Source organism: Triticum aestivum, chromosome 6D (assembly GCF_018294505.1).
Source record: "Triticum aestivum cultivar Chinese Spring chromosome 6D, IWGSC CS RefSeq v2.1, whole genome shotgun sequence".
Classification (NCBI taxonomy): Eukaryota; Viridiplantae; Streptophyta; class Magnoliopsida; order Poales; family Poaceae; genus Triticum; species Triticum aestivum.
The window spans coordinates 23,445,195-23,467,462 of record NC_057811.1 but is presented as its reverse complement, the minus strand read 5'-3'; the positions used below and the strand labels follow the sequence as shown (position 1 = coordinate 23,467,462).

At 42.1% G+C, this 22,268-nt stretch overlaps 1 pseudogene; it reads left to right on the top strand.

Moving 5' to 3' along the window:
* The first annotated feature begins 7,523 nt into the window (after positions 1–7,523).
* On the top strand, positions 7,524–22,186 carry LOC123142349 (wall-associated receptor kinase 3-like; annotated as a pseudogene).
* Positions 22,187–22,268: the final 82 nt, after the last annotated feature.

Below are 22,268 nucleotides of genomic sequence, written 5' to 3'. Positions count from 1 at the left end.
TATTTAGTATTGTTAATTATTGATTTAATTATTTTTCTTAAACATGACTATGCTATCATTTTGGTTGGGATCGCGTTGATGTACAACTTTTATTTTCAAATCTGAAAATCAAATTTTGGCGTCCCACCAACATGGAATACCACTACTGATGAATATTTCTGCTGGCGTTGGCCACATGGCACGCCATCATTCTTTAGAATACTGCTGACGTGGACTCCAGCGCCAGCACTATTTTTTAACAATGGCGTCATATTGGTGGCGTCGGCTGTCCATGCTTGTAAGGTTGTTTTTGCCGCGCTATAGCTAAGCTTTTCTGCACTAGTGAGCAGTGCTAGGGTGAGGGGTTGAGGAAGGCCGGGAACATGGGCAAAACTGAGCGCGACGGATGCAACAGGTTGTTGCAAACTCCTTTTGCGTGTTAACAATAGGTAGCGGTAAGAGTCCGACCATCCATGTGTTGTTTTAAGATTTGGGTCATCAAAAACTATTGTTCCTGCTTTTTGTTGTAATACAAAATGAATACCACGTTTAATACATCTATTGGCCCCCGCCATTTATCCGTATATGGCAGACATGGTTTTGATAGCTCTCTCTCTCTCTCTCTCTCTCTCTCTCTCTCTCTCTCTCTCTCTCTCTCTCTCTCTCTCTGACACGCATGTATCTTTCTCTTCTCTCCATTGAAAATAATTCCATGGACTTTATTCCATCCTAGCGAACTAAAAACATTTATATCTTTTAAAACATAAGCTCATTTTCAAAATAATTGTATTTGAACTCCTAATGCCAAACCCTTTAGAACTAAACGAATTTTGGATACATTTAAATTTCAATGTTTCACATTTTGTATGTGGACCAAACCTATTTCACCAAAAAAGTGATTTTTTATGAAACTATAGAGTGGAAAGTGAAATATAGGTTCTGAAAGTGAAAAAAAAATAGAAACGTCAACTTCTGAAACTGATTATTTGAAAATGTGAAACAATATATTTAAATGAGTGAAATAGGTTATTTGAGAAATGTGCAATTGAAATAGACCAATCTTTGACACATTTCAAATATGTTTAATTTTCAACATTTCACATTCCATATTTTGAACAAACCTTCTTCACCAGGAAAATTGTGAAACAAACCTATTTCACTATAAATATGTGAAACTAACCTATCCTAGAAATCTATTTAACCCTAATATATTCCAGATACTTGAAATAAACCTTTTCCACACACACTAGGAATGTGCAATTGAAATCTGTGTGATATTTGCGAAACAAGCCAGTGAAAAGTGAAATGTTGATTATTTGAAAATGTGCAATAGTTTATTTCAAAAGAGTGAAATATGTTATATTTTCAAATAATCAGTGTCACAATCACATATTACAATTTCACACTTTTGAAATACATTGTTTCACATTTTCAAATAATCAGTTTCACAATCGTATATTTTTTTCACTTTCTGTAGTTATTATTTCACAGCTATGAAAGATCTTACCAGCTTGTTTCACAAATATCATATCTACGTCAATATAACATGACATATCTCACAATTTGAAATAGAATATTTCATATTTTCAAAATCAGAAATTACAAATTCACTCCCTGTAGTTATATTTCACATTTCTGAAATATGTTAGTGGCTTATTTCAAAAAAATCACCTCAATTTCATGTGCACTTTTGTGAATTGACATATTTTAACACACTTTGAATAAACTATTATACATTTCTAAAAAATCAGTTTCAAAAGTTGTCATTTCAGTTTCATATTTGGCTTAAAATATGTTTTAGTGGAATAGGTTGGTTCCATGTTTCTCTTTTGAAAAGGTTTCATTTCACATTTTTCATGTGAAATATGTTTGTTTCACATACGAAATGTGAAACGTTGAAATCTTAATGTGTTTGAAATCACTAGTAGAAAATGGACCTAATCTGAGACACATTAGTCTCAGTTCAATTTTGGCCCGGTACTAATGGTACCATTAGTCCCGATTCGAACGGCTATGCATTAATGCCGGTTCGTGTTGAACCTTTAGTACCGGTTCGTGCCACGAACCGGTACTAAATGGGTGGTGGCAGGCTGGCGTCAGGCCGGGGCCCCACGAGCCCCTTTACTCCCGGTTCGTGGCACAAACCGGTACTAAAGGGCTAACATTTAGTACCGGTTCGTGCCACAAACCGGGACTATAGGGGTCTGACCTATAGTCCCGGTTGGAGACACAAACCGGGACTATAGGGCAATTTTCAAACTCTACCCCCCCCCCCGGTGTATCGCCATTTCAGTTTTAAAAAAAATGATAAAAAATTCAAATCCCTCCGTTATATAAAAAACAAACTCTACCCCCCCTCGAGATCCTCAAATCCCTCCGTTATTTCATCCACCATCACAACAGCATATCCTTCTGGAATCGGACGGCAGTGAAAAGTTGCGCCGGGTTCAGGAGGTGCAACAGAGCCGACAGCCGCCTTTACTTTGAAGTTCTGCCACTGCGTCATAAGGTGGCAATCTTGAGACTCCGTGATAGCATCCACGGGATAGCTAGCAGGAGCCGTGAAGTCGGGCTGCTGAAGGACCTCGGTGGAAGCCGCGCTGCTTCTCCGCTGAGATGGCAGGGTAGCTTCTGGGGTAGCTCCGACATGTTGCTGGCTGTCCTTTTCCTATAGCGCTTGCACCCTTGCATGCAGCTTCTGCAGTTCGGTCTGCTCCACTTTCCTCCTCCTCTCTCGGGTTTTGTAACCGCCTGCCTCGGGAAACCCAGCCTTCCACGAAACGGAGCCTGGCGTGCCTCATGTCCGTCCAGGGTGCTCAGGATTCCCGAGGGCTAGTGTGAGCTCGTCGTTCTCTCTGTCGGGAACGAACGTCCCTTGCTGTGCTGCGGCGATATACTTCTGAAGGTTCTTGACGGGTGATATACCACGACCTGTTTGCAACTTTTTAGAATCCTCAAATTTTAAAAGGAAATAAGATATGCTCAAATTTCAGTTTTTTTGAATTTTGGTCAAACTGTGGTGAAACTACTTATTCAAGAAATATTAGTGTTACTAAATAATTATTCAAGAATATTAGTGTTACTAAATAATTATTTCAATTTTTTTAATTTTGGTCAAATCTGGTAAAACTATGGTCAAATTGTGGTCAAACTATGGTCAAACTACTTATTCAAGAAATATTAGTGTTAGTAAATAATTACTGTTTTTTTGAATAATAGTTTCAAATTCAAATGGTGAAACGTGTGACCTAATGCTCAAGCTAAACTCCTGAGGGTTAACAGGATTGATAGCTTACATTTGTCAGAAAAACAACAAGTGTAGACTTGAAAAGTAGGGGGAATAGAACTCCGAAGTTAAGCGTGCTCAGGCTGGGGTAGTGAGAGGATGGGTGACCGGCCGGGAGGTTAGACGATTTGGAATGAGTGATCCACACTTGAGCAGTTAAGAGGGGTGATTAGAGACTAAATCATCAAATAATTCAGAAAATTAAAAATAAAAAAAAATCAAATTTTTCCAATTTTTTTAAAAAAACCTTTAGTACCGGTTACCAACCGGTACTAAAGGTCCCCCATACCACGGCGCGAGCTCACGCCACGTGGTGGGCCTTTAGTGGCGGTTCGTGCCGAACCGGTACTAAAGGGGGGGGGGTGGGTTAGTCTCCACCCTTTAGTGCCGGTTGCAGAACCGGCACTAAAGGCCCTTACGAACCGGTAATAAAGCTCCATTTTCTACTTGTGAATGTATCCAAGATTGGTTTAGTTCTGAAGGTCTTGGCAGCAGGAGCTCAAATATATAAATCATTTCAAATATGTTGAAGCAATGTCCATGGATTTGTGTGCAGGGAAGAGAGAAGAGGCAGATGCATGCGTATCATTGTCTCACAAGAAGTAGTACTCCGGACGGGCTAGACTCACAAAAATAGTATTCTGGTGGTGGATCAGTTGTTGAAATACCAATATTTCATAAACATTGGGAAAAATTGCACAACACATGAGTTATTATACAGTACGATATGTCATTTGAGCATCTCCAATAGATGCCCTAAAATATGTTTTAACCGTTTTTTGCATCGTGAGGGGCCAAAAAGAGCTCTCCAACAGCAGCCCGTCATCACATGTAGACCAAACATGTTTTTTATCCCTTACTTATGGCAAGACGAAAAGTCTCGTGCTACTTTGATCATCTCATGGCAGAAGCCCGTAGCCGGATCTCCACGTGGAATCAGTGATGACCACATCTTATAGCGTTGGATGCTTGTTGAATCCGTCCGGGTCCACTGCTGCACTTTCGTGGAACTGCTTGCGGCATTTCAGGTTGGGACCTCGATGCGCTCCATCGCTCGATGGACGACACATTTCAAGGCGTCCCCGTCTTATCACGAAAGGCCGTTGAAGTCTAGCTTTCACCCTGAATAGGAGTGTGTATATATTTCAGGATAGCATACTCTTATTCTCAGTTAAGGTACCGTATAAAGGAACAGGAGTATAACTCATTGTCGCTTGTTTAATAATCAGTCGTCGCTGATCGAAAGGGAAAGGCTAGACGTGATTAAATATACTTACTTAGCTATCGAGCAACGTGAGACCTGAATTTTAATGCTTACTATAGGTAGCCAGAGATGGGCTAGCTCCATCTATGCAACTCCCTGATACCGGAGGAATACCTTGTGTCCTATCAAACGTCACAACGTAACTGGGTAATTATAAAGATGCTCTACGGGTATCTCCGATGGTGTTTGTTGAGTTGGCATAGATCGAGATTACGATTTGTCACTCCGAGTATCAGAGAGATATCTCTGGACCCTCTCGGTAATACACATCATAAGAAGCCTTGCAAGCAAAGTGACAAAGGAGTTAGTTGCAAGATGATGTATTACGAAACAAGTAAAGAGATTTGTCGGTAACGAGATTGAACTACATATGAAGATACCGACGATCGAATCTCGGGCAAGTAATATACCGATGGACAAAGGGAATTACGTATGTTGTCATAAGGTTCGACCGATAAAGATCTTCGTAGAATATGTAGGAGCCAATATGGGCATCTAGGTTCCGCTATTGGTTATTGACCGGAGAGGTGTCTCGTTCATGTCTACATAGTTCACGAACATGTAGGGTCTGCACACTTAATGTTCATCGACGATATCGTGTCATATGAGTTATATGATTTGGTTACCGGATGTTGTTTGGAGTACCGGATGAGATCACGGACATGACGAGGAGCTCCGGAATGGTCCGGAGGTAAAGATTTATATATAAAACGATGGTATTCGGACAACGAAAGTGTTTCAGAGTGTACCGGGTAGTCATCGGAATACCGGAAGGGGTACCGAACAACCCGGGTAATGGGCCTATTGGGTCATTAGAGGGGAGCACACCAGCCCACAAGGGGCTGGCGCACCCCCTATCGTGTCGACTATGATGAGACATTCAGTCCGGTTGTCCAGCCGACCACCATTCGTGTTGTGCTCAGTCTTGCCACATCCCACTCATGGCCAATTCACCAACTGGGTGTCAAAAATGCTTTTCTCCATGGCGATCTCAAAGAAACTGTCTACTGCTCACAACCAGCCGGCTTTATTGATTCCTCACGCCCAGACCATGTGTATCTCCTCAACAAGTCACTCTATGGTTTGAAACAAGCTCCTCGGACATGGTTTCTTCGGTTCAAGTCCTTCTTGTTATCCATTAGGTTTTGTGCCTCCAAGAGCAACTCTTCCTTGTTCATACGACACCATGGCCCCACCATTGCCTACCTACTTGTATATGTCGATGATATTATTCTCACTGCCAACACTCCCGCCACTCTCCACTCCATCATTACATCTCTCAAGAAGGAGTTCTCCATGTCAGACCTTGGTGAATTACATCATTTTCTTGGCATCAATGTTACTCCCAACTCCTCCGGCGTGTTTCTTTGTGAGCAACAATATACCCTTGAGACTCTTTACCGCGCCAACATGCTTCATTGCAAACCCGTGTCCACCCCCGTCGACACCTCTGCCAAGCTATCCCTCCACGCTGGCCAACCTATTTCCAACCCCACATACTACCAGAGCTTGGCCGGCGCGCTTCAGTATCTCGCTCTCACTCGGCCGGATATTTCCTATGTTATCCAATAGGTTTGCCTATTCATGCACGAGCCCCGTGACACTCATATGCAATTGGCCAAACGGATACTTCGGTACTTGGAAGGCACCTCCCACTATGGTATTCAGCTCTACAAATCACCCTCTCATGACCTCATTGCCAACACTGACGCTGATTGGGCAGGGTGCCCGGATACCCGCAAGTCCACTTCGGGCTTTTGTGTGTTTCTTGGCAATAACATCATCTCTTGGTCCTCGAAGCGGCAACCTACTGTGTCACAATCTAGTGTGGAAGCTGAATACCGGGGCGTCGCAAACTGTGTTGCTGAATCTTGCTGGCTACATCAACTACTGCATGAGCTCAAGTGTCCCCCAACCCGTGCAACTGTGGTTTATTGTGACAATGTCAGCGCCTCCTACCTCGCCTCCAACCCAGTTCAGCATCAACGGACAAAGCATATTGAAATCGATCTCCATTTCGTCCGGGATCATGTGGCTCTTGGCGAGGCTCATGTTCTTCATGTTCCATCCAGTTCACAGTTTGCTGATTTGTTCACCAAAGGGCTCCCTTCTCAGGTGTTTCATGAGTTCCGCGCCAGCCTGAACGTCCTTCCCCATGGAGTTCCGGCTGAGAGGGGGGGGGGGGGGGGGGGGTAAACGTGTGCATGTGTATTTCTGTAACGTTGTGTTGTACCAACTTAGTCCACTCCTACTTTGTAGGATCTAGCAACGCTCATGGCCTGCGTGCCTTGTTTTCAGGAGCGCTTGCTCTCTCCCTATGGAGATATATGTTGTACTCTGTAATATCAGTTGATCAAGGTGAATAGAAATCAACTCTCCAGCTTTCAAAATGGAAACCAACACTGATAGAGCTCTTCACATGTTGACCAAACAAAAGGAAGTGAAGTGATCAATTTTTTATCCCTTACGTATGGTAAGGCGAAAAGTCTCATGGTACTTTGATCATCCCATGGCAGATGCCCGTAGCCGGATCTCCACGTGGAATCAGTGACCACATCTTAGCGTTGGATGCTTATTGAATCCGTCCTGGTCCAGTGCTGCACTTTCGTCGAACTGCTTGCGGCATTTCAGGTTGGGACCTTGACGCGCTCGATCGCTCGATGGACGACGCGTTCAAGGCGTCGCTGTCTTATCGCAAAAGGCCGTTGAAGTCTAGCTTTCACCCTGAATAGGAGTGCATATTTATATCAGAATAACATACTCTTATTCTCAGTTTATGTACCGTATAAAGGAATAGGAGTATAACTCATTGTCTTGTGTTTAATAATCAGTGGTCGCTGATCGAAAGGCTAGACGTAACTAAATATACTTACTTAGCTATCGAGCAAGGTGAGACCTGAATCTCAATGCTTACCGTATAAAGGAATAGGAGTATATAGGTAGCCAGAGACGGGCTAGCTAGCTCCATCTATGCATCCATCTATCCATCCATCAATGGCGCAAATAATCATCTCCGCGGCCATAGTAGCTCCAATAGCCGCAGCGGAACTAGTACTACTACTCATGTTGTTGTCCGCTGGAGCATCTGCAGCAGCAGCAGGTGACCCAGGTCCAGCGACGATAGGGATGCCCAACTGCGTCACGTCCTGCGGCGGCGTGGACGTGCCGTACCCGTTCGGCCTTGGCCCGGACCCCAGCTGCTACCTGCCAGGGTTCAACCTCACCTGCGACACTACCGGCGGCGACGCACGGCTGCTGCTCGACGGCGACGCCACTCTCCAGGTCATGTCGATCGAGTTTTCCTCTTTAATGGCGCAACACAACGGTGACATCAAAATCGACTTCGACGCCGATGGCAACGGCAAGGGCACGTTCAGCACCGGCCTTTGGGACGATGAAGACGGGCCCTACACCCTATCATCGTGGAACGAGCTCATCTTGACGGGCTGCAACGTGCAGGCGACGGTGAAGAGTGGCAACGTCACTCTTGCCAGCTGCACCTCGCTCTGCCAGGGTCTTCGACCTGCTGCACGCATGACACCCGATGCCGTCGTGGAATGCTCCGGCGGAACAGGCTGCTGCCGTGCGGATATCGTCATGGACCCATTCGCCCCCGGTGACCAGGAGGCCAAAGTATACCGCAGCAGTAGCATGTCCGACTATGACGTGCAGCTCACATCGTTGGGTCTTGGGAACCGTAGCGCAGACATGGAGCGATTTCCCGTGCATGTGTTCATCGCCAACCATGGGTGGTTCCAAAACACCTCCGTCTATAATGACATGCTACAGGCAGGTCAGCAAATGGCAGTTCCCGTTTCCTTTGACTGGGAGATTGTTGGAAATCACAGCTTCTGCGACGGCAACCGAATCGAACGCATGAAAACAAGGAGAGGAGGCTATTTCTGCACCTGCAAACGCGGTTACCAAGGCGGCAATCTCTACCTTCCAGGCGGATGCAAAGGTATGTGTGTTTGCTACACTCTTAGGCTGCTCGTAGGGAGTACTCCCTCCGTCCGGATTTATTGGGCCTGCATGCAGAAACTCAGGTAGCAAGGAAAAAAGTTAATACAGATGATGGGTGATTTAATTAAGGCTAAGAATGCATTGTCCGGAGGATGCCAATGGCCAACCAGAGTAGCTCAATATACGGCATGCAGCTGCTAGCCCGCTTCCCTTTTTCACTTGGCCAATAAGGCTGGTCATAGTGGGGAGTAACATATACTAGTATCATGCATATGATACTAGTGTATGATACTACATTCATAGTGCATAGTATCATAGATTAGTATCATAGGTGGTCTCATGCCATGCATGACACATAGTAGCATCACATTTATTATGTTACAGTATCTACCTATGTTACTATAATCATCTCTCTTCTCTTTAATTGCCTGCCACATAAGCATGTTTACGAGTCCCAAGTGCATGTTACTACTTATGTTACCCCCACTATGGCTAGCCTAACGCTCACGTTTAGCACTAGCCGAGCAGTTATTGCGTAGTGCATGCAGCTAATGATGCGGCTGCCTAACCAATCCTGCGCGCATGCATAAGAGAGAACCGAGGGAAATTTACTGCGAAAGTTTAGGGGCCTTACAAAAATGGGACGTGGTTAATTTGCTAAGAGGTCTAATAAACCCGGACGGAGGGAGTACTATGGTATAGTAATATTATGCATATGATATCGGTGTGTGATATTATCTTTATCGTACAAGTTATTGTATGTTAGTAATTTATATGACCTCATTTGTTGGCGTGCAGGACATGTAGTAGCGCATTATATATTATGATACGACATCGCGATATGATTCAACACCTATGCTTTCTTCACTTAATTATATGCCAACTCAACGAAATGGCCTAGTTGATATGCATGATACTACTCCATCTGTCCGGGTTTATTAGCTCTCCTTTTGTTTTGGGTCATAGTTTGACTACAGATTTAACTAGTAAAACTTGAACCATATGTCACAAAAATTATATCACGGGAAAACTCTATCAAATGCAAATTTAATAATATAGTTTTGTACCATATACTTTAAATTTTGGTAATCACATACATAGTCAAAGTTTAATGAAAAATATGACGAGTCCCGATAAACCGGACCGGGGGTAGCTATGATACCCCCACAACGGATGTCCTATACTTCAATTTTCTGGAGACGAGAAACTTACTAGACGGGGATGTTGAATAAAGAGCTTTCTGGGCCTATAGAATGATACATCTCCGTCCAAATGAAAAGTATTGAACATCACACCCCTCGGCAAAAATAAAAGGATAATTAGACAAAGTTACCACAGCTCCCATGACAGTGCCGAACGTTGTTGGGACCATGGTTCCCATCCAACGACACTAACCTCACTTTGGATTAGGGAGAATAACTGGTGCATCCTGAAAAGTATTGAACAATTTTTAAAAATATATAACATAGATTGTATTGCTACCTAAAGTGTCACTCAATTTTGAACCAAAATTTATAACACAGGTTTAGAAAAAAAATAGGCAAATTTAATAGTGAATAGTATCTAATGTAAGTTGGGCTATAGATTTGGACTGATATCACCAGGTATATTATTTTTTATTTTGTTTTTCGAGTTTGGACTTGAATTTTTGTGATATTCTAGACTCATGTTGTGGTTATATGCTAACTTTTTCTTAGAATTTTTAAACATTTATAAGTTCAACCCAAAGCCAGGTGCTCAGCAAGCTCTGGTGCACCGGATACTTCCCCTAGGAAGCTGATGTGGTGATGCCCTTACTGATGATCGTGGTGCTGGTTTCGGCCAGTAGAATCCATCTGCTAGAAGTTGGAGTTGTGGTATAAGCCCTATTTGTGTGAATCCTGTGATACAGAGGCCGGGGTAATCCCCTTTTCGAGGAAAAAAAGAATCGAACCACTAGAAGATAGAGTTGCGGTATAAGTAAACCAGTAGAGCCTGGTAGGCACGAGTGTGTGCATCCACATGACACGTGTGAGGTGCCCGCCTTAGAGACGAATTGCTAGATGCATTTGTGCATATGCCTTGAGCTCTGACCTCCTTCTTTGCAACACTAAAATGGATGCTACACACTCATCATTTGAGCTGCAAGCGGGAGAATGTTGCAGGATCTGCCCAGACATGGAGGAGAGGAGAACACCACATAAGAAAGGGATGGTGGAGGAGCTGGAGGTAGCGAGATGCAGAGGGTGTGCATTGTTGCTTGGAAGGGAGATGGGGGGACCGTATCTGGTGTGCCGGGGCAATTGGTGCTACCAGTGTACCGGACCCCATTGCACATTCAAAAATATTCGAAGAAATCCAAAAGAAATTAGTGCATTTACACAACATCATTGTTATGTTGTCACAAAAATTCAAATAAAAGATCAAAACATTGCTGGAGATACAAAAATGAGAAATTTTACATCAATGTGTTAATGGGCCAAAACTGAAGCCCAAGTTGTGTTATGTACTATTCAGTGTCAAATTTGTCATTTTTGTATCTCAAGCAACGTTTCAATTTTTGATTTGAATTTTTGTGACAAGATACATTGATGTTGTGTCAATGCACTAAATCTTTTTCATAGTTTTTTCGAACATTTTTTAACGTGCAATAGGGAACCGATGCACCAGTAGCACCAATTACCCCGGTACACCAGATACATCCCCGGGAGATCGGAGACTGAGAGGTTATTGGAAATAATGTGTAGGCTAGCATTAATATGATTATGAATTTATTCAATGTCCACTGGTGCAGAATCGGGCTTTAGTCCCGGTTCGCAAGGACCTTTAGTCCCGGTTCTGCAACCGGCACTAAAGGGTGGGGACTAAAGGTCCCCCCCTTTAGCCCACCACATGGCACGAGCCCGCGCTACCAACCGGGACTAAAAGAATTTTGTTGAAATTTTTTTGATTTATTTTAAAAAAAATCGATTTTTCTGGGAGATCGGAGACTGAGAAGTTATTGGAAATAATGTGTAGGCTAGCATTAATATGATTATGAATTTATTCAATGACCACTAGTGCAGAATCGGGCTTTAGTCCTAGTTCGTCAGGACCTTTAGTCCCGGTTCTACAACCGGCACTAAAGGGTGGGGACTAAAGCCCCCCCCTCCCCCGCGTTTAGTCCTGGTTCAACACAAACGGAGACCAAAGGCCCACCATGTGGCACGAGCCCGCGCCGGGGACTGGGGGACCTTTAGTCCCGGTTGGTGTACCAACCGGGACTAAAGGAATTTTGTTGATTTTTTTTGAAAAGATTTTTTTTTCTGATTTTCAAATTTCTAAACTATTTGAGAATTTAATATCTAATCACCCCTCATCACTGCTCAAGTGTGGAGCACTCAATATTCCAAATCGTCTAACTTCCCGGCCGGTCACCCTTCCTCTCACTAGTACAGCCTGAGCACGCTTAACTTTCGAGTTCTATTCACCCTAGTTTCCAAGTCTTCACTTGTTGTTTTCCTGACAATAGTAAGATGTCAATCCTATTAAACCTTAGGAGTTTAGCTTGAGCATGAAGTCACACCTTTCACCGTTTGAGTTTGAAACTATTATTATACAAAATAATAATTATTTATTAACACTGATATTTCTTAAATAAGTAGTTTGACCAATGTTTGACCAAAATTCAAAAAAAACAGAAATTTGAGCATTATTTTTTTGTCTTTCATAATTCGAGGATTCTAAAAATTTGCAAAACGGCCTACGGTGGTCAAAATCGGAATCGGCTTTTCGTGCTGAGCATTTTGATATACTAGTGAATGTGTACGTGCAATGCACGTTAATTTGAAAGTATATTTAGTGTATGCGGATATTAAGTAGGATATTATTTGCGTGTTATTATGTGATTAGCACTATTTTTGGCATGAAATTAACTGCACGCTAAACGTGTTGAGCGCTCGGCATTGAAGCAGTCTAAGTCGTTCGATTGACATGATTTGATGGCCGAGATTAATTGGATCTGCCCCTTTGGGTCTTTTTATATTGGTATAGATTATACTTTTTTTCGACATCGTATGCAAACATTGTTTTACTTTTTCATAATATTTTTTTGCAAAACATGTCGAAATCTATGTTTTTAAATTTCCCTAACTAGTAGATGTAGTATCATAACTACATCTTGAAGGATTTTAATTTTTGAAGTTTTTCTTATTTTTTTTTTTCAAAACTGAAAGGCGATACAGGGGAGGGGGGGGGGTAAAGTTTGAAAATTGCAGAACCCCTTTAGTCCGGGTTGGTGGCTCCAACCCGGACTAAAGGGCTAACCTATAGTCCCGGTTTGTGTCATAAACCGGGACTAAAGGGTCTCATGGGGCCCCGGCCGAACGCCAGCCTGCCACCACCCCTTTAGTCCTGGTTTGCGACACAAAGCGGGACTATAGGTCACAAATGAACTAGGACTAATGCATAGCGGTTAGAACCGGGACTAATGGTATCATTAGTATCGGGTTGTAATCAAACCGGGACTAATGAGCTGAACGTAAGGTCGTTTTTCTACTAGTGGACATACACATAGACAATCCTATCACAAATAAACTAGCGATCAACCAAATGGAAACTAACATCACAGTCATCATGGACATAAAACTAGCAACGACATTTATAAACAAACAACAACCATATCACACGTGAGATAATCAGATGGCCAAATGAACTTCATACATCTGGATGGTGATGAAGAGATGACTACAGTGTACCTAGATGTAGTCGAGGAACAGTTGATGGAGCGGTAGTCGGATGTAGTCGAGGAAGAAATACGACGTCGAGGGAAGAGCCAATGCAGACGTGCAGAGCTCTTCCCGGCTACACGTGCAGGCTCCCTGTGGCCAAGGATAGTCCTGAGATTACTATTTTAATTGCCCTGGTAACGGTAGAGAGAAGATCGTCGAAGTTCAGTAGCCGAGATTGAATATGGGAATTGACTAGGGTTTTGTTTCCATTTATGTCGCTCTCAAGTGGGTCGTCTCCCTCTTATAGATACCTGCTCCTAATGGAGTTTGTGTTGTGAATTATAGAGAAAAAGGATACCCGTACAATCTTTAATACTTACTCAGTTGGCAACTTGGATATTCATTAGTGCTTGTTTTGATTCCAATTCCGTTTTCAAGATGATATACTAAACATAGAAAAATTATGTATCTACAATATACCAAAATAAAGGAAATGATCATCTAAGACATTATAGATATCCACCACACATGTCACCATGCAAATCTACCATCAAAATAAATCTACTGAACGACGATAATAAGCAAGTAGAGTCTATCTTTTGTTTAAGCTGAGCTGAGATAGTCTTGGTGTTTTGTTTACCTGTCGGTAAATTTAGTTACTATGCGATAATGAGCCCCCCCCCCCCCCCCCCCCCCCCCCCCCCCCCCGACCGCGCATGATAAACATGTATACCAAGGGAAATTTTAAATTTAAACGCCTAATGTATAGCTAACCATCCTAGTATCATGCACTAACGCTGCATTAGTAGAAGATTTCTGATAAATATGGGTTCAATACATATGTATATCTATGTGAAAAAACTGAATTCAAAATTTGGTTTTAAATTACGTCTGAAATGTGTCCGGCATTCATGTTTACCATGGTAACCGAGTACCACACAACCCCAAGAGAAAAATTTCCGCTCATATCCAAAACCTTACTCACTATATAACGTATATGGGGTTGCCATTGGGGGTGCTAAACATAATTAATTGCATGGGTCGATTAGTGGGGAACATGCACTTAATATCGAGCACATCTATATCTCCCCCTTAGCAAGCTTGAGTGCACGCTGGTCTACAGGGGCCCTCCGTGGTTTGGTTCTCTTGTTCTATTTTCTAATTTTTGGTACTCCCTCTGATCCATATTACTTGTCGCTCAAACAGATGTATCTAATACTGAAATACATCTAGATACATCCGTTTAAGCAACAAGTATTATGGATCGAAAGGAGTAGTTTTTTTTTACTTAGATTCTGCAGCGTTCCTGACATTTCATTAGTCATATATTTTTAAAAATGCACACGTTTAGTTTTTCACAAAACTTAAAAAAATGCTTGCACATTTTTTAAAGAAAAATTCACAACATTAAAAAATGTTCTTAAATGCTCATGAAATTTAAAAAATGTTTCTACCATCCAATTAAAATTTTGAAACGTTTAATTTTTTATTACATCCACAAGAATACATAAAATGTGAAAAACAAATGTTTGTCCTTTTTTAATAAATTTCCTGAGATAAAAAAAAGTTCTATAGTATTTAGAAAATTGTTTATAACACTTAAAAATGTTCATGAAATATAAAAATATTTCTGCACTTAAAAATATAACCTTAACACCTAAAAAGTGTTTCACACGATCAAGAAAATGTTCGCGAAATTTTTGAAAATTGTTCCTGTCCTTAAAAAACTGCCCACTCCTTTTTTTTTACTAAAAACATGGTTTATATTCGAAAGAAAACATAAACAGGAATTGAAACTAGAAAAAAAAAGACATGGGGAGTAAAAAACCTACATAAACTAAAGGAACCGGGAAAAACATAGAAAAAGAAAAATCGCAGGATTTTCCCAAAACCACTCTCAGTTCTAGAGGGTATATGGTTCCCAAAACCACTTGTTGGGTCGGCCTTGTGAAGCAAGAACTGTAGGCAAGAGCTCTTTCGGTGTTGGAGTAAGCGAGACATATATTTTTCCCTTGATAGGGCTGGAAGCTTTCTACCAAAATGCCTGAAACGGCTCCTACATAACATGTGACACTTTAATTAATTTAAATCCATACATGACGAGTTGTCAAAAAAAAACAATCCATACATGACAATATTTGAGAAAAAAGGTTTCCCCCGCTTTATATTATAAAGCAACGGACCAAGCATCCAACACATCAGTACACAGTATGAACAAGGCACAAAGTCATGCTGGGGGCACAACAGAACAAGCCGATCCGGCTCGGGGGGTGGTGGCGGTGGGCAAAAGCCGATGCTGCGGAACGAAGACCTGCCATGATGTTGTCGATGACGCCACGATCACACCGCTTGCTAAGCGGTCTCCAGAGCTGTAAGAAGCCACACATTTTATAGATTACATCAGTCACACGGCACAGAATGACACGCTCGATAACTAGTTTATTGCGGGTACACCAAAGGGTCCAAGCAAGGGTACCCAAAGCCACCCAAATTGGGGGGCGGCTAGGACCGGGGAGCCCAAGGACCTCCCCAAATAGGTCCGGGAGGTTGTCATGGCACCAATTGCCGCCAGCCACCTCCCGGAAGCAGCTCCATAGGAACTGCGCTACAGGGCACCGGAAGAAGATGTGGTTACAGCCTTCCGGGACCAAACAAATGGGACAGAGGCCATCCCCAGGGCCGTTACGTTTTCTGACCTCCGTTCCCGAAGGGAGACGGCCTCGGACCCATTGCCAGAGAAAGATGCATATCTTCAAGGGGAGTTTGATCTCCCAGAGCACCAATAGTTTCATCGGCCCAGGGGTGGGAACAATCGCCTGGTAAAGAGATCTAGTCGAGAATCTGCCACTTGGCTCCAGATGCCAAGATAGCGAGTCGGGCTCAAGGGAGGGGGGTGGAGGGCAATACTCTCGAGCATTTCATCCCATTAATCGAGCTCCACCGCCCGGAAGGTACGGCGGAAGGCAATGGCGCCCAAGTCAGCTAAAGCCACAGCTACAGAGAGCTGTGGGCGGACACAGATCGAGAATAACGCGTGGAAGCGTTCCGCAAATGGGCGAGATCCTGCCCATCTATCTAGCCAGAATAATGTGCCGGACTCGGAGCCCACTCTAATAGAAGTCCCTATGCGCAAGACCGGCATCAGACGGATCACCGATTCCCAAAATTGGGATCCTCCAGACCTAGAAGCGAAGGCCAGTGGCTGACCGCGAAGATACTTTTTGCGGATAATCTCGAGCCACAGGCCTCCCGCATTGGTCTGAATACGCCAGAGCCATTTGGAGAGTTGGGCAATATTCATCCGCTTGGATGAAATGACTCCCAGGCTGCCTTGGTCCTTAGGCTTGCAGATTTCGGACCACTTCACCATGTGATACTTCTGTTTAATACATGACAATATTTCAGAACCATTTGTACATATTTGTCTTTCTATGTGCGCTTTGTACAAGTGAGATATAGGTTCAAGTCGGGGTTTCTCTTTGCCTGATCCTTCCACATGTGTAGATGATAACGAGTGCGAGTGGTCACCAAGTAAAAGTGGATGTTACGGCGAATGTATAAACACAGAAGGATCATTCATGTGCCGGTGCCCGCCAGGAACCACTGGCAACCATGCCATACCCGATGGGTGCTATGCTATCAGCGCTAACAGAGGTGAGCAATTTAATTTTGAAAGAGTTTTTCTATTTCTATTCTTCTATGTTGCAGTATTTGGTTTTTCCTTCTGCCTACAATCGGATTGTTTTAAAATGTGATCATTGACGGGTTCTCTATGACACATCAGGGGGTGTTTGGTTCTAGGGATTTTTTTGTGTTAGGACTAAAAAAAGTCCCTAGCAAACCAAATAAGAGGGGACTTTTTTGAGACTTTTTGCTAAAAGTCCTTAGAAGCACCTCCTTGAGAGTCTTTTTCAAAAAGTCCCAGGGACTAGAAAAAGTCCTAGGACTAGAGAACCAAACACCACCTCAGACTTCACGGTCTTGCAAAATATTTCCCTCCAGTTTTTTTGTGGGTCCCTCCAGCTATTCATAGACGAAAACAAGCTATTAGTACACCGGAAACTCAAAGGCCCATGTGTTTCTGTATGAAAATAATATTATTTACTGTTTAATATTTAATTGAATCACACATGTAAATCTTCAAATGTTTTGTGCGTTTGCAGATTAATATATTTGAAAAGGCAGACATGTAGATATTCTAGGACTTTGTGTGCTCTAATTTTTCATGAAATACATCAGTTTCGCTCCATGTAAAAAGTCCAGTTTAGTTGTCAAAATTCATTTTAAGGAAGTACTAATTGTTTTCATTGACCAGGGCAAACAAATTCTCTTTTCACTTTAGAAATTGCATGCATACTCAACAGTTACGAGTTTTATTTTCCTAGAATTGTTAAAACTTAAAAAAAATATTTAAATTTATTTAGCATCTTGGTGCAGCGTTATCCTGGAAGCTTCAAGCATGTGCTCCCGGAAGCAGTTAATTTGCTCCTGTCAGCACGATACAAGTTAGTGTAGGAGTTAGTAATAACTTAAATGTTCACCCTGGGAGCATATGCGCATTTCCAAGTGCTAAAACGTCTCCAGAAATATACTCCCTCCGTTTCTAAATATAAGACATTTTAGAGATTTCAATACGGACTAAATATGGATGTATATAGAGCTGTTTTAGAGTGTAGATTCACTTATTTTGGTTCGTAAGTAGTCTGCATTGGAATCTCTAAAAAGGCTTATATTTAGGAACGGAAGGATGTAAATGTATTGTTTGTGTATGTGTTTGTGAGTTTACATGAATAAGGTCATTTTTGTTGCCTGTGTACAATGCTAAGTTTAGGTGTTTAAAATTTTACTTGGATGTGAATTGCTTTTCTTTGAGTTTATAAACACAGCATCTTCATTTTGTTTGAAATATACAAACATACAGATGTCTTGAACATGTACATGTGTAAACCACTGCAGAATATTTTGACTTCTTTTCAGTATTTCCTAGAATTCCAACTTCATTCCAGAAGCACCTCCTCATAGAAGTAATTGCGCATGTGTTTATATGAACCTTATAGTTTAGCTTAGGGAAAACCATATGTATATTCAAAATAAAATTAAAAGGCATGCATTTAGAGACGGGTATAACTACATGTAAAAATAGCTAGCACACAAATGTCATGTTTCGTGTACCAAATTTCACAGGGATGTGCGTCTACCAATCCTCCACATGCATGATTTTTCCCCCCATAATTCATGGAAGTTACATATGTTTTTCCAATGTGTTACCATATAAAAGAGTTCCTGTGGACCATGAGTCCATGAATGTGCATGGTTTTTTTAGCAGTTACATGTAACTTGCTTCCACCCATGGCCAACATTTTTTCTCTGTTAGTCAACTAATACGTTCCTACCCCAGAAAGATATATACAATATTTAGTGATAGAAGCTAGTGGTAAAAATTGTGATAAACCGGAGCAAGCAAGAGAGGAAAAAAAAACTAAGATTTGTTTCCGAAGACTATAGCTCACACCTGAATTGTCTGATTCTCTGCAAAAAAAAAAATTACTTTCAATTGGTTATGTTGTATTTTAAAAAAATTGATTTTGCCACTCTTTGGTACAATATAGGTAGCTGCTTGGCGTCTTGTGGGGACGTGGACGTGCCATACCCCTTTGGCATTGGCTTGGATGCCAACTGTTACTTGCCAGGGTTCAACCTCACCTGTGACACAACCGTCGACCCCCCACGGCTGCTCCTTGGCAGCACTGACTTTCGGGTCGTTAGTATTTCACTTGCCAACTCCACTGTGCGTGTCATCAGAAAAGATGCCCTTGTAAGTGGTAACTCCATTCAAGGGTTCCCGGTGTCTTTAGTGTTCGGAGGACCTGTTGGAAAGCAGTCTGGCGATTTCCCCTTTTTTTTCTCCGGAGAAGAGCCCTACTCACTGTCTACTAGGAACGAGCTCGTAGTCACCGGGTGCAACACACAGGCGACACTGCTAGGGCACGGGAACCCAGACATTATCAGTGGATGTGCCTCCTTCTGCTTCGACAGAAGCGTAAGTAGCAGCACTGGCCTTGGTGGAAGCGGTGGTGGCAAGTACTGCCACGGCATGGGCTGCTGCCAAACACGCATCTCTGAGACCATGGACGGAATGCCCAGGCGATTGCTATTCAACATGTTCATCAACAACCTTGAGGACCCGATACCGTTGCCCGAGTACGTGTTTGTAACAGAGGAGGGTTGGTTTGAACAGCAGGGCGACCTGATCATGCAAAACCGGACCTCGGTAGTTGGCCTAGAGGTTCCCATTCTTCTCGAGTGGGAGGTTTTGCATAATGGGTCATCAGCCAATGTAAGTTCGCGTGGGGATTGCTCTGGCGATGTAGCACGTCACCTCTGCAAGAGCAAATTCAGCCATTGCAAACGCAGGAACAGAGGCTATTCTTGTCATTGCAACATCGGCTACAACGGCAACCCCTACGTCTCCAACGGATGCAAAGGTACTGTACACTGTTCTTTTTTATTTTGACCTTCAATGCTCCTCTGTTGCATATATTTGTAGAAATGATAATCAGCTAAATTTAACATTTTCTTCTGTCCACAGGTGGCCCCTCCAAGTACATTAAAGGTAAGCAATGCTAGCTGCAACTTTAATTTGCAACGACTTCTCCTACGTACAATAATACCGTAATCTCTCTAGTATTCTGATTGTTACTCGATTTCAATTCACTTGTTCTGATACAGAGATACGGTGCCAATACTTTTGTTTGTCGGATCATACTGGATCTGACAAACAAAAGTATTGGCAATTAAGAAGCATGGATAAAAAAAATTGTAGCTTTGACCAAGGTATGAAAACTACTAGTACTATTTATATTGGTCAGATGGAAATTGCACCATCATAAGATATGTGACGAATTTCAGTTTTGGAAATATGAAAATGGGACAAATATAAAAAATAACAAGCAATGGCTATTACTTCTTATGTTTCAATAGATACGTTTGTTCTTGTTCAGTTCACTCTATACCCTAGATTGCCACTATCAGTTTATTGAACAAGAACAGAACTTTCAAATCACAGCTGTAGTCTAAATATTTGTTCATTCACACCTGATGTTCCCTAAAGTTGTCGGTTTATTGGACATAAACAAAACTTTCAAGTCGCAGTTTTGACTACTAGTTCCTAATTAAATATACCTCCATTACTTGATGCAACCATGAATCAAATCTACACGTGGTATGCATATCTTGAAAACAGACTGACAATATGTGGTGTTTCTAGGTATAAGCATCATCATTGGAGTTGCTAGCGGGGCAGGACTCATACTTTTGGTTCTTATTGCATACTTCATTTCCTACAAATTTAAGCACCAGAGGGCCCAAATGTTGAAACGTAAATTTTTCGAGCAAAACCGTGGCCAGTTATTGCAACAATTGATATCTCAAAAAGCAGATATAGCGGAAAGAATGATCATAACCCTGGAAGAGCTAGAGAAGGCAACGAACAATTTTGATAAAGCTCGTGAGCTTGGTGGCGGTACCATGGTACTGTCTACAAAGGGATTTTATCTGACCTCCATGTCGTAGCCATCAAGAAACCAAAGATGGTGGTTCAAAAGGAGATTGATGAGTTTATTAATGAGGTGGCTATCCTCTCACAAATCAACCATAGAAATGTAGTAAAACTCTATGGTTGCTGCCTTGAAACAGAAGTCCCATTGTTGGTCTATGAGTTTATCTCCAACGGAACTCTGTATGATCATCTTCACGTCGAAGGACCAATTTCATTGTCATGGAATGTTAGGCTACGGATAGCAATTGAAACAGCTAAATCTCTAGCTTATCTTCACTCAATGGCTTTAATACCTATCATCCATAGAGATGTCAAGTCTGCTAACATACTTTTGAATGATAATCTAGAAGCAAAGGTGGCAGACTTTGGAGCTTCAAGGTACATTCCATTGGACAAATCAGGTTTAACTACAATGGTTCAAGGCACACTAGGATATCTAGACCCTATGTACTTCTACACTGGACGCCTCACGGACAAAAGTGATGTTTATAGCTTCGGTGTTATGCTCATAGAACTAATGACTAGAAAGAGGCCATTTTCCTATATGGCTTCAGGAGATGGTCTAGTGGTTCATTTTGCTACCTTGTTTGCAGAAGGCAATTTGTTGCGGATATTAGATCTGCAAGTTATTAGCGAGGGTGGGAACACAATTGAAGAAATTGCTGAAATTGCGGTAGCATGTGTAAAGTTAAGAGGGGACGAACGCCCAACAATGAGACAGGTGGAGCTGAGATTGGAAGGTGTTCAGCCACTCGAGGAGCATGTCGCATTGGTGGTTGACGAATCTGAGGTAAATTGTGTTGCAACAAATTAAGTATTAACGATATATGGAAGAAGTGGAGAGTGTTTGACAAGGTAATACAGTATGGAAGAAGAGTACATTTTATCCACTAGTTAGCTTACACACTTCAGGGAACTATGTTACAATGAATGCAGAAAAGGTGTCTATGACCCTTTTGCTCGGATGTAGGCATGCAGCTCGTTTCTTGTTGCTATTTTCTTACTCAGTGTGTACCCAAAATAAACTTTGTATCTTGTGTTTCAAAAAAATTAAAAAACTTTGTGTACTTATTGTACTCGATCCGTGTGGCTGGACCTGGAGCAAAAGACGTACTACTCGATCTTATAACGCAATACTAGCATAGCCCGCGCGGCGGCATGCCGCGCCCGTCGATACAGTATGTCTGCCTGGACTGTGTTTTTTTACATACGGTAAATGTTGTCGAGTCTAGGCTGGTACAATTGTGTAAAGAGATAAGGTCGAAAGATGTGCATATATTTGCTGCTCTCATATGCGGTTCATGCTGCTAAGTAGATAAATACACGTTTATGTTGTTGTTTTTTTGTACCCAAAATAGGGTTGATCCGACAACCATGTGTACTATGTAAAACGCAAATTTGTATTCTTTTTTTAGGGGAACATTCACATCTTTGCAGTGGAAATGTAATTATTTATAAGTGTGATTTGGGGTAGACTGTAGATGATGCTTTTTTTGCGGGGAGATTGTAGACGATAGGTGATAGAAGCAA